A 12,432-nucleotide genomic window follows, 5' to 3' on the forward strand; every position below is an offset into this window, starting at 1 on the left:
CGACTTACCGGAACCTACCTGGCGTGCAAGTTCCGCTTCAGAATCCAGAAGCTTCTTCTTCTTCTTCTTCCCCGACTTGTTCAAACAGGCAACCTCTTTCGGACTCCTCACAGACAGAACCTCTTCCAGTATCCTCTTCTTCTTCTTCTTCTTCTCCTCCAACCTGTCCCGACATCGTAGAGGTAGAATGTCAGACGGGTCCACAAGCTTCAAAAAGTCCCGACATCGTAGAGGTAGAATGTCAGCCGGGACCACAAGTTCCAACAGGTCCAGAAATCATGGAGGCAGAATCACAGCCGGGTTCACAAGTTCCAACGGGTCCAGAAATCATGGAGGTAGAATCGCAGCCGGGTCCAGAGATCCTAGATCCCTCCACTCATCCCAAAGAGACTCCAAGTGTTTCAAGACAGCCTTGTGAGGATCCAGCCATTCCCGTATGGAATGATTATATGGACTTACAAAATTTGGTGCAACAGGAAGGAGAAGAAAATAATCATACGGATGGGTGGGTCAAAGACTGTTTAGATCATTTAACCTCGAATGAAATTGAACTGTTATGGAATTGCATTTCTGAAATCACATCGGAAATGGGATAAAAACCAAAACAAAAAAAAACAATTTTTTTAATAACAAATTGGAGGAGGGTCATGATGTCAATTTAAAAAAAATATTATATAGAGTCCAATCTTGGTGGTTCACTTCAGTTTTCCAGCATGAGGTGATCCACGTTTCCCGAAATATGGATCCCATTCCAAGAGAGATTGTGTAGAGCCTTCACTTCAGTTCTTTTTTTTATATACCAAGAGGAGAGGGTCCCCAAAGGGCTACCCATGTCCAAAGAGAGAAAGTGTAGAGCGTTCATTTCAGTTTTTTTTTCCAAGTTTAGGGGAGGGAGGTCTCAAAATGACACCCCCCCCCCATTTTCAAAGAGAGATGGTGAAGAGCGTTCATTTCTGTTTTTTCCAAAGTTAGGGAGTTTTCAAATGGCTACCCATTTCAGAGAGAGAGAGAGAAGGTGTAGAGCGTTCATTTCAGTTTTCCAAGGTTAGGATGGTGGTGGAGAATCCTCCAAAATGGCTACTCATCTCAAAGAGAGAGAGAGAGAAAATGCGTAGAGCGTTCATTTCAGTTTTCCAACATTAGAAGGTCCCAAAATACCTTTTGAATTCAAAGAGAGATCGTGTAGAGCGTTCATTTCCAGTTCTTCAAGATCAGAAGAAGAGGGTCCGCTTTTCAGAGACAGCGAAGTGCAGACTTCAGTTTTCTCCCTCCCCAAGAATAGAGGGTCCCAAAATGGCTTTCCATTTCAAAGAGAGAGGGAGAGGCGTTCATTTCCATTCTCCAAGATAGGATCGTCTGCTTTTTCCCAAAATGGCTTCCCAATTCAAAGAGAGAGAGAGAGAGAGAGAGAAAGGGTGTGTAGAGCGGTCATGTTCATTCTCCAAGATAGGGTCGTCAGCTTTTTCTCAAAATGGCATCTCCCAATTCAAAGAGATCGTAACCAATTTTTTCCAGTTTTTTCCAAGATGGGGGGAGAAGAAAACCTAGGATGGAATAACACGACACACAGAGAGAAAGAGAAAAAAAACGCCATCTTGTCATTTTCTGATAGGGTACCGGTGTTCGAATACTTTTGTGACCGACTGTACTCGACTGACAGGGTGTCATTAGCCAGGCGTGCAAGTGGTGGCACCTGTACCTACGTGAAGCGTTCGATTAAGCATCACACGACAATACCCCTTGATATGAGTATTTTGGAAGCGACAATTATTAAAATTTTCCTCCAAACTTCTCCCCTACTAACAGTCATTTCGGCATACTTACCTCCATTTTCAGCTGCGCGTGGAAGTAGTACTTTTCCTGTCAGTGATTTTGATAAACTTTTAGCAATATCAAATCACCTAATTATTGCCGGCGATCTAAATTCACGTCATACCGCTTGGTTTTGCCCTAACAGGAACAGGTATGGCATTAGTCTATATTCATTGTGCCAGAGTAACCATGTACAGATCATAGCTCCTACCCTCCCGACTTACTACCCTGTTAGAGGGTCCCCTGTAGTTCTTGATCTGGCTGCCTTTTATAATGTCAATTTTAGGCACGAAATAAAAGTGATTCAAGACCTTGACTCACTATCCAGTTTTGATCACCCTAGATTATCCAAAATCGTTACTCAAAATTACAGGAGCAAGTCTCTACAAATTGGGACAACTTTAGATTTATCTTGGAACGTACTGCTGCCCCTTATCAAAATTTCCAGCAATTCGGTTTTTGACAGGTGTTTACTAAATTTGGAATCCCTTCTTAAAGGAGCGAGAACTGCGGCTTCAAAACCAATTTTCTATCCGTGTGTCAGATTCCCAGAGACTAAATCCAAAATTAAGCAGCGAAACGTTTTGCGAAAACTTTGGCAAAGGTCGCGCGATCCCAGTATCTGCGCCCAATTTCGCAAAATACAGAATGAGATAAGGACTGAAACCCGTCTTTTCAAACAGACGGAGTAGAAACACTACATTGAGTCCTTAACGACTGAAGATAATTCGATTTAGCAGGCAGCCGCTGGAATACAAAAACAATCCAGACACATTCCGCCCCTGCAAACGACCGATGATGCACAGATGACTTACACAGACACTGAAAAGGCTGAATTCTTAGCTGACAGCCTTGCCACTCAATTCACTCCTAATAACGACGACTACTGTAACCGCCCGGTTACTCAAGGGTGCATACATTCAGGTGTTGAAGAGATTTTAACACAACCTATCATGCCTGAACTCAGGCCCACTGATCCTAAAGAGGTGATGGAATACAGCAATAGACTGAAACCTAACAAGGCTCCAGGCACAGATTCTATCTCTAATCGCATAATTAAAAATTTCCCTGTTATGTTTATTGTTTGGACTACGGTCTTTGTTAATTTTATGCTAAGGAGAAGCTACTTCCCCGACCGTTGGAAAATTGCAGCGGTCGTCCCCATTCCAAAACCGGGACAACATTTAAATTTAACCGTCAACTACAGACCAAGTAGTCTGCTTTCTTCACTCTCAAAAGTATATGAATAGTCTTACTTAATTGCCTGAATGAATTCTGTCGAGATCGAAAATTAATCATCCCGGAACAATTCGGTTTCAGACCTAAACACTCCACGGTACACCAGTTACTACGTGTAGGAGAATTCATTCACGAAGGCTTTCGTAAGCGAGAGAAAACTGGAATTGTCTATCTTAACATAGACAAAGCCTTTAACAGGGTTTGGCATGACGGACTTATTTACAAGCTCATGTGACTTGGCTTTCCGGTTCACATCATTAAAATTATTAGCTCGCACTTAGCCGGACGAAACTTCCGCGTAGGAATTAACCACGAATCCTCCTCTCCCCGTCCGATCTATGCTGGATGTCCTCAGAGCAGTCTCGTCTCACCTCGGCTCTTCAACATCTATATTAACGACGTGTCTAAGGCACCTAGTATCGATATAGCTTTATATGCAGACGATACGGCCATTCTAACTCAACATACCAACATCACCACGGTAATCTCTACATTACAGAGTTACCTTTCAGCCTTAGAACTCTGGCTTGGACTGTATAAAATCAAACTTAATGTCCCTAAATATGCTTCCACTTTATTCATACGAAGAAACATCCTTCGTTTAGATAATCTAATTTTCTTCGGTGCACCTATTCCCTGGGTTACTGCTTACAAATATCTTGGTGTTTTACTAGACTCAAAATTAACATGGCAACTTCACATTCAAAAAATCACTGCGAATGCGAAAGCTGTCAAAGCCAACCTGCCCCCCTTTTCCGCTAAAAGTAGCAACCTGCCACATGACAACAAGATCTTGCTTTACAAATCTATGATAAGGTCTATTCGCAAGTCCCATCTGGGGCTCAACTGCTCTGATTAACCGTAAACACGTTCAAAGTTTTCAATCAAAATTTTTTACGGCAGATATTAAGCGCTCAATGGTTCATAAGGAAAAATGACATTCATAAAGACCTCAAAATTATGCCCATTAATCGCTTTATACAGCGACTTTCGGGAAAAAAAAATTAAAAAACAGCCATCTTGTTGGAAATCCAGTATCACATACCCTGCCGCTATACGATTCTGCGGTTGCCTCTTCAAAAAAGCGACCCAGAGCTATCTTACAACCTGAATATGCTCAACGGTCTTTTAAACGGTGCCGTATGTGCACACAGACACCCAAGTGGATGCTTACTTCACGTTCCTAAACCTCAACCGCCCCCGCTTTAACAATGTGTAAGGGCATTGACCGGAGGAGCCCTGTTCTTTAACTCTTTAAGAAGAGTCTTTTAACGGCGCTTTAACAAGGGACAACTTATCTCCGCAGCAGCACGCGACTGCATTTAATTTCTTAATCGCTTCTTATGAGCTCCTTTTCACCGGCTAAACGGGTTGCTTTCGAACCCCCCAAGACGCGCTCTTATCTGGCCTTTAAACGTCGCACAGAATAGCGACCAAAATTTCCTCTCCTCCATCAGCTGTATACTCTGATCTGCTCCTAGAACCTCTCTCAGTTCGCCAGCTACTCCGAGTGAGTGCGAGTTCACTGAACCCGCGCTAGCTCCTTCCATCCAGAATGCTTGTTCTGAGGATTTTATTTTACTGTTGATATCAAGAATCAAGGAAATGTATTGTACCTTTTATTATTGTTTTCAAAATTTTATGAATAATGACTGCCCTATCAAAATTGAAATCTGGCCCCTTTTAGACAAATAAATTAATTCAAAATACCTTCTATGAGTTTTTACCTTTTTATCATGCGGAAGCATTATTTGAAAAGCTTTTATTTTTATGATTTAGGCTTCAAAATTTTATGAAATATGATTAGGCATAAAAAATATGATTTAGGCATTATCTGAAAAGCTTTTATTTTTATGATTTAGGCTTCAAAATTTTCTTTTATTAGATGAACCCCACTTTTGACGTAATTATTTTTATCTTTGATGATGTGAAGTTAAAGGCCTAGCCTTAGCACACTCCGTAAAATAACTTCCTTGATTGAAAATATCGCCAACTTGCAAAAGAACTTAGCTGTAAAGTGCTACAAACCGTATCAGTCTTCCTATTTTTGAAGTGCACATTGATTAATATTTATTTGCGAAATGAGTCGCGCATTATTCACACATCAGCACCATTCAGTATTGCACGTTAACGCAGGAAGAAGAATACTGAAGAACTGATAAGTTGATGGAATAGAAACAAATTTTAAGAACTAAGGTAAAACATAAATATCTTAATTACAAAATAAGCATCTTTTCGAAAATCTTTGGCATTTCACTACACACACACACACACACACACACAAAAAAAAAAAAAAAAAAAAAAAAATAAATAAATAAAAAAAAAATAAGGAATTAAAAAATAAAATACATCCGAAGATTGTAAATTGCTTATAAAAGAAGTGTACAACTTCCCTTTTAGCATTAGATGTTATCAAATTAAGAAAATTGTTATCACAAGTATTGAAAGTATACTGTAGATATGGACTAAGATTTAGTTTATGAATACATGTAAAACAAATGCACGAAGTCTTCCCTATTCAACCATTAACTTTTGAAACTGAACTATTTTTTATGTTAAAAATATCAATATATTTATTTTAATATAGTAGTGTGTGATTTCTTGTACACATGTATTAACATGAATGCAGGAATGATTCCTTTCCCATTAAAATGCATTTTTGAAAATCTTAACCTATTTTGGTTAATCTTTGGATTATGGTAACTTCGCGATTTTTTGGCGAAAATTTGGCGACCACCCCTGCTACAGGAACCTGCTACTTTTTTTTTTTTGGACACCATTTTGTTTTCATGAAATAAAGGCATTTTTTTTTTTTTTTTACTCAACATTTTTTTTTCAATAATCTGCTAGCCGAGCAATAATCTGCTAGCTGCAAAAGTTCTAGCATAAGCGTAATCGCTTATGCTAGAACTTTTATGGAACAAAAGTGCTTAATCATGACGAAGATTAGGTGGAAATTGGGAGAAAGTGCAGAATCGCCCACTGCTTGCCGCGTTTTTAAGAATTGCACATACACGGTATCATCCATGTACACGTTGACCTATTTTCACTTAAAAAACCATCCCAGAATTGCACAAGAATGGCATTGCGCACATTCTTGACTTTATCCATGTACACTGCTAAAGTCCTAGCTAGTAACCTTTATCACCTTGCAAAAATGTCGCCAAACTACCTGTTACCATATTCCAAAGATTAGCCCCTATTTTATATACATAGTCAAACATTTTAAAAATATGTTACATTAGTTTTACATTTTCTCGAATCTTATATACTAAGCAAAAACATTTTATTTGATTATGCATCAGCTATTTAATTTTTTTTTTTCTTTTTAAAATTTATAGACCCTATGCATTGTTTATGTATATGAAGCATGTATCTTTAAGTTTTTAAAAGAATTGTGTTAGGCATTAAGCTGTCTTATATTCAGGTTAATATGTTATTCCTACAACTGGGGGATAACAACATCACTTGAATATGAAACTTAATTGTTGATGTTCTAAAAAGTGAATAAAACTTTGAATGTATTTTACCTTGCAAAATGGTTTTAATCGAGATTTCTATGCTATGACAGTAAAAAATAGTTATTTATTGTTATTATGTTCAAATTAATGACTCAGTATAAAAGTGACTCGCAGACTTCAGGATACCACGTTAAAAAAAACCCACAAGCTTCCACAAACTTGTCAGTGTGGGCTGCTAATATTAGCAGCACCAGATCTGCACAAAATAAAATTGCTTCAATCATTACATATTGTGCTACTGCCTTCTCAGCCGTGTCAAAGCATATGCAGCCTGCCTTATACATGTCGACAACGTAAGTTTCCTGCAACAATAGAAGTACAGTGGCACACGCACGCTACCCCCTATACGCAAAGCTGTTGACTATATTTAACTCTGTATATAATTCAGCATTAATATCTATATTTCTAATTTGATTGTCTGTTTATCAACTGGCCATATGTTTAGCTTTTGCCCAGCTGCAATTTAAATTTGTATATTCAATGCAGTTACAGTTTTGCCTCACCCTGATTGTTCATTAGTGACTCGTGTGCTCAAGTCTTCTGCAAAACAGAACAGAATGTACTGTTATCTTTTAATAAGTTCCAAGCTACATATGGTCTATTTATCAGTCCTCATATCACTGTTATAGCTCTATTATCTTCTGACATTTTAACTCCATATGCCTAACATCCCAGTCAGAGGCCAACTCGAGCTTCAACCAGTTTAAAAGTGCTTTGTTCAATTTATCAGTTGGCATTATTATTATTATATTCATGTCACCATAAGTATAATATCCAAGTAAACATGAAAATAATCCATAAAAGTTGTCAGAATGACACTTTTAAAAGGGCATTATTTTAGTGTACACTTTGAAATTATTGTTAAAAGAAATAAAATGAGCCGATCTCAAGTTTAGCTATTGATATAAGTTTTTATTCTTTTTTTTACATCAATAGCTTAGTTTTCTAACTGCCACTGTATCAAAAAAAAAAAAAAAAAAAAAAAAAAAAAAACTGAAAGGTTTCAGATTCTAAATTAAGTCCAAACGGGCGTTTTTTTAACATTTTATGTGTTACCTTTATTTATTAAATATCATGTTCTTCGCACTTAAAACATAAAATTAAGTTCAAGAACAATATCGCAAAATAATTTTAAATTCAGCATATGTTTAGAATTTCCCATACGCAGTCTCGCGTGTTGGAGATAAAATGCTTTTTCTGTAAAATGTTGCCATTGCTCGCTTTGAAATCCTTGAGTTTGTTAATTAAAATTCGTTAAAGTTTTACAAAATATGAAATCGATAATAAAGCAAATTTCAAATTTGGGCTTCCAAAGGCCCATATTCACAGTAGAATTGTGTCATTCAAAATTTGATGGCTTTATATACTGTTGTTTTATCACAATGTAAGAAACATACATAAAACATACATACATTTATGCATATTCTTCATTATTTAATTTCTTCAAATATAATAAAAGGTGATAATATTTGGTGGCAACGGTTTGAAAAGTGAAATTGACATTCAGGGAGATTCGACACAAAATCGCAAAACGAAAACAATAGTTCCTCAGGGACAAAGCCCCTTTGGACTAAAAATATATACAGTCAAAAGTCTTTAATCCGGACACCCATAATCTGGAATGATCTATAATCCGGTCCTCAAAGCTACAAACTTTCTGCGCATGTGTCAACACATAATGCATTCACGCACGTGCGTAATAATTTTATGCATGCGCATAATACGTTTACGCATGTGCGTTTAATGTATAATGGACGGTATAAGCTAAGCTAAAATTATCTAATTATCTATTTCAGTTAATGTTGCAGATTGTGCTGTTCCTTAATTTTCGAATTGGATCCGGCTTATTATTTTTTGCAGACTGTTACAGCAATTTTATAAACGTAAGCTTGAACTTTCGATTATGTCAAAGAGAATTTCCAATGCTGGAGCTGCTGAAGGATCTACAAAGCGAAAGTATGTTTCGATGTCCATCAAACAAAAAGTGGAATTGCTGCAAAAAATGGATAAAGGCATTTCCTTTGCTTCTCTAACCATTCCGAAATCTGTTTATCAATTTCACGCTGCTCTGCAGGGGAGGAGGGGGATGTCGTGGTGCGCAATGAATTGTCAGTTGATCTGTCAGCACTATCCTTATCTTCAGGGCAGATGTTTTTATTTTATTTGGCTTATAATTCCTTACTAAATGTAGTATTTCATCTCAATGTACTCCGTTTTTGATATGATTTAAATCAAATTCCTCATCATTAAAATTTGCTTCCGATAGTGAAGAAATTACGGTTATTGAAAACGAAGAACACAGAGGTTATTGAAAACGAAAAAATTTTGATTGACAAATTAGTTGGTATTCTCGACACAGCAATTATAGGACTTGAACAGTGGAACTTTGTAATTGAACAAGAAATTATGTCTGTTTATAGAATTAAAGAGAAAGTATTATCACATAAAACGAAGCAACTTAAACAACTTACATTGAAAGATATGTTTAATAAAGTAAACAAATAAATATTAAGCTTTCTTTTTTTATAAATTTTGCTACCCTTTAGATCATAATTTTTCTGTATTTCATAAATTACGGTTTCATATTTTTAATTTTATAATTTCTGCATGCCATCTTACCAGATTTAAACTGATGATCCGAAAAAATCGATAATCCGGAATCGCCGAAGTCCCGACGAGGCTGGACTAAAGGCTTTTGACTGTATATATAAAACAGCTGTTTGGACTATCAGAAATATTTTCAGGAAAAGAATGCATGCAGAAAAAAGGAGAAGAGCAGCACAGTCACGGGTGTGTTCTCAGACTGCCAACTAAACATCCTGCATATCTGCTGTGCCAACTTAATAGAGGCAGACTTATTTGTAATTTATCTTATTCAAAATATCTATATTTTTCTGTACTAATACAGCCAAAAGTCTTTAATCCGGACTCGTCGGGACTTCGGCGATTCCGGATTATAGATCATCCGTTTAAATCTGGTAAGATGGCATGCAGAAATTATAAAATTAAAAATATGAAACCGTAATTTATAAAATAATGAGCAATTATGATCTAATGGGTATCAAAATTTACAAAAAAAGAAGCTTAATATTTATTTGTTTACTTTATTAAACATATCTTTCAACGCACGCATGCGTAAAGCATACATTACGCATAGCTGAAATTAGAAAATTGCAACCAGAAAACTATTTGATTTGTATTCATGATATTTATAATGACAAGGACTTTGATTTAAATCATATCAAAGACGGAGTACATCGAGGTGAAATACAACATTTAGTAAGGAATTATAAGTCGAATAAAATAAAAATATCTGCCCTGAAGATAGCGATAGTGCTGACAGATCAACTTCCAGTTCATTGCGCGCCACGACGTCCCCCCCCCCCCCCGCGTAGAGCAGTGCGAAATTGATAAACAGATTTCGGAACGGTTAGATAAACAAAGGATATGCCTTTATCCATTTTTTATAGCAATTCCACTTTTTATTTGATAGATATCAAAACATACTTTCGTTTTGTAGATCCTTTGGGAGCTCCAGCATTGGAAATTCTATTTGACATAATTTGTTCAAGCTTACTTTTATAAAATTGCTCTTACAGTTTGCAAAAAATAATAAGCTGGATCTAATTCAAAGATTAAGGAACAACGCAATCATCAACATTTACTGAAATAGATAATTTTAGCTTATACCGTCCATTATGCATTAAACGCGCACGCGAAAACGTATTCTGCGCTTGCGCACACGCATATGTGCAGTCGTAAGGGTCTTGCACGCACGCGTAAATGCCTATGCGCATGCGTCAACGCGGTGCATGCGCAGAAAGATTTTAGTTTTGAGGTCCGGATTATGGGTGTCCGAATTAACAACTTTTGACTGTACTAAATTTTTGCATCATCTTGCATTTAATGTTGGGGTTCTGTATGAAACAAATTTGAAGACAAGATTATTTATTTATTTCCAGTTTCTGCTGTAGCTATGAATATAAAATTTCTTGCATTTTCACAAAATAGGAAAAGATTCAATTCCATGTAACTGCCCTATTTTCGTCATATATATGTAGGAAGCAAGACAATATTTTGTGTGAAATTTCAAGGTAAAGATAAATTTGAGCTAAAGCAGCGTTAAAATATTAATATTCTCCCTCCCCACATAAAACGTTTTTATACAAAAATGCATTGTATATGTATGTAGTGTACTCTTGATTAGCCATGCATGGCATTTTATTACTCTTGCTGAAGAAGATGATAATTTAATGAAGTTCTGAAAAAGTTGACTGCATTTGATGTTGTACATAGAGCAGCAAAACCTTGGTCAAAAGTAAAATCACTTACACTGGTTCAGTCATGAAAAAAGACTCTTTGTAATACAGCCACTGGAGATTTAGCTGATTGTAAAGAAGTTGAGACAATAACCGAAGCCATATGCCTAAAAATTGGAACTCTAAAATTCTGTACAAATGTCTATTGGACAAACATCAGGGAACGCTTCAATAACTGTCGACTGAGACATGTTTTCAAGGTTTGTATTATGCAGATATTGGAACTACTCTGATATGCGCCCTCAAGTCGCCAAATATTTTTGGCGAGAAACTCCACGCTGCCATATTGCTATCTAAATTTTTTGTCTACATTTCGAACTTTAAGCCTAAAATGTCTCCAAAAACACGGTTTTCGCGAATGTAAAAACCACGTTTTGAACACATGATTTAAGCTAAAAATCCAAAACAAAAACAAAAAATTTAGGTAGCAAAATCGTGAAGTTTCTAACCAAAATTTGACAAGAGTCCATGTACACAGCGATATGTTTTAACTTAAAAAAAAATCTATGAATGGCACAATCTAGGCAATGAACGAATCTACGAACTATGCACAACTCACTTTAATAAATTAACATAACAACAATAAATTTCAAAGAATACCATGTACACAGCATCCTGTTTCAACTTAAAAAAACATCTACGAATTGCACAATTTAGGCAACAAACGAATCTACGAACTACGCACACCTCACTTTAATAAATTAACATAACAACAATAAATTTCAAAGAATACCATGCACACAGCGTTCTGTTTCAACTTTAAAAAACATCTACGAATTGCACAATTTAGACGGTACGCACTAATCAACAAAATAACTAAAATAAATTTCAAACAATTCAAAAAAACAGCAATAATGTCAGAAATTCATACTAAAAAAACAATGAACATAACATTCTACAAAATAAGAACAAGAATAAAATAAAATGCACTTACCATGAATGCTTTTTCGAACAGCAGAAATACCAATTTCATACCACCTTTAACATGCTACCACGTAATAACTATCGTATATTAGTATAATTATATATATGACAGCCAGACACACTATCCAGAAAATTCATACTATGGTTCACAAATAAAATAAAATAACAAATAATCACAAATCCCTACTTCTATCATGCACAGCCACTAAAAATAATCTCCCATACCCTCTTTCCACACCTCCAAATACCCATTGCCCTCAACAGGATGGCCACAACGATATTTCCTTTTGCCGAACTTCAACAACTTTCACCTATCTTTCCCTCCTAGCTTATCAGACACAAAGCACGGCGCGAACAAACGAACTCCAGCGAAAGATTTTTCAATGTCAACAGGGTGCCATACAACACGCAATCGTGCCAAAAACCAGCACAGAACACATATCGCCACATTTGGTGAAATTAGGGCGTATATCAGAGTTGTACCCAGATATTATTTCAAATGTCACAACAGACAGAAGAGGCAGAGAATGGTACTGGAAATATAAGTAAAGCTATTGACAAGACAGCAATGTCTTCTATGGAAACTCGTTGGACCTTGGGAATTCAAATACAATGAT

At 36.4% G+C, this 12,432-nt stretch overlaps 1 protein-coding gene across 2 annotated transcripts in view; it reads left to right on the top strand.

Moving 5' to 3' along the window:
- The first annotated feature begins 5,060 nt into the window (after nt 1-5,060).
- The window catches only part of LOC118185798 (UDP-N-acetylglucosamine transporter-like), a 44,308-nt gene continuing 36,936 nt past the window's right edge, over nt 5,061-12,432 (top strand). Inside the window, exon 1 of one of the 2 annotated variants that reach the window (XM_085823379.1) lies at nt 5,061-5,247. The gene's annotated coding sequence lies outside the window, so the exon portion shown is untranslated. The remainder of the gene's footprint in view (nt 5,248-12,432) is intronic. The other variant, XM_085823378.1, reaches the window with a different exon arrangement.

This window comes from Stegodyphus dumicola, chromosome 9, assembly GCF_044657685.1.
Source record: "Stegodyphus dumicola isolate Sdum_Otavi_A_Nest chromosome 9, ASM4465768v1".
In the NCBI taxonomy this organism is placed as follows: domain Eukaryota; kingdom Metazoa; phylum Arthropoda; class Arachnida; order Araneae; family Eresidae; genus Stegodyphus; species Stegodyphus dumicola.